Source organism: Penaeus monodon, chromosome 23 (genome assembly GCF_015228065.2).
Source record: "Penaeus monodon isolate SGIC_2016 chromosome 23, NSTDA_Pmon_1, whole genome shotgun sequence".
NCBI lineage: Eukaryota > Metazoa > Arthropoda > Malacostraca > Decapoda > Penaeidae > Penaeus > Penaeus monodon.
In genome coordinates this window covers 1,930,627-1,930,973 of record NC_051408.1, presented here as the reverse complement: position 1 = coordinate 1,930,973, position 347 = coordinate 1,930,627, and the positions used below count along the sequence as shown (strand labels likewise).

The following is a 347-nucleotide window of genomic DNA, read 5'->3' as shown; positions in this document are numbered from 1 at the left end:
AGCTGGTAGCCATGCAGGAGTGCCTCTGTCTATTCCAAAGATACATAGTTGATTCCATCATTCTGCTCAGACTTATTTGGATTTATAGAAAACTCACTGTAATTTCTTTAATACCCTTAATGTCATTGAGCATTTAATGCAGATGAAACACGACCATCCACACATCAAGGCACACTCTGCCTTTAAACTTCCCATCAATAATACATAGTTTTAATAAGTGCAAAAACAAAATACAAATAATCTAATGCAGATATACAGTAGATGCATAAATATAACAAGTGACCTTTAAAATCCAGATGAAAATATTCAATTTGACATCAAAATAAATACACAGCATCAATAACCTC

General features: G+C 32.9%; 1 protein-coding gene across 1 annotated transcript in view; it reads right to left on the bottom strand.

Annotated features, from left to right (window-relative positions):
- The window catches only part of LOC119587710 (LIM and senescent cell antigen-like-containing domain protein 1), an 8,725-nt gene that overhangs the window by 7,472 nt on the left and 906 nt on the right, over positions 1-347 (bottom strand). The window lies entirely within an intron of this gene.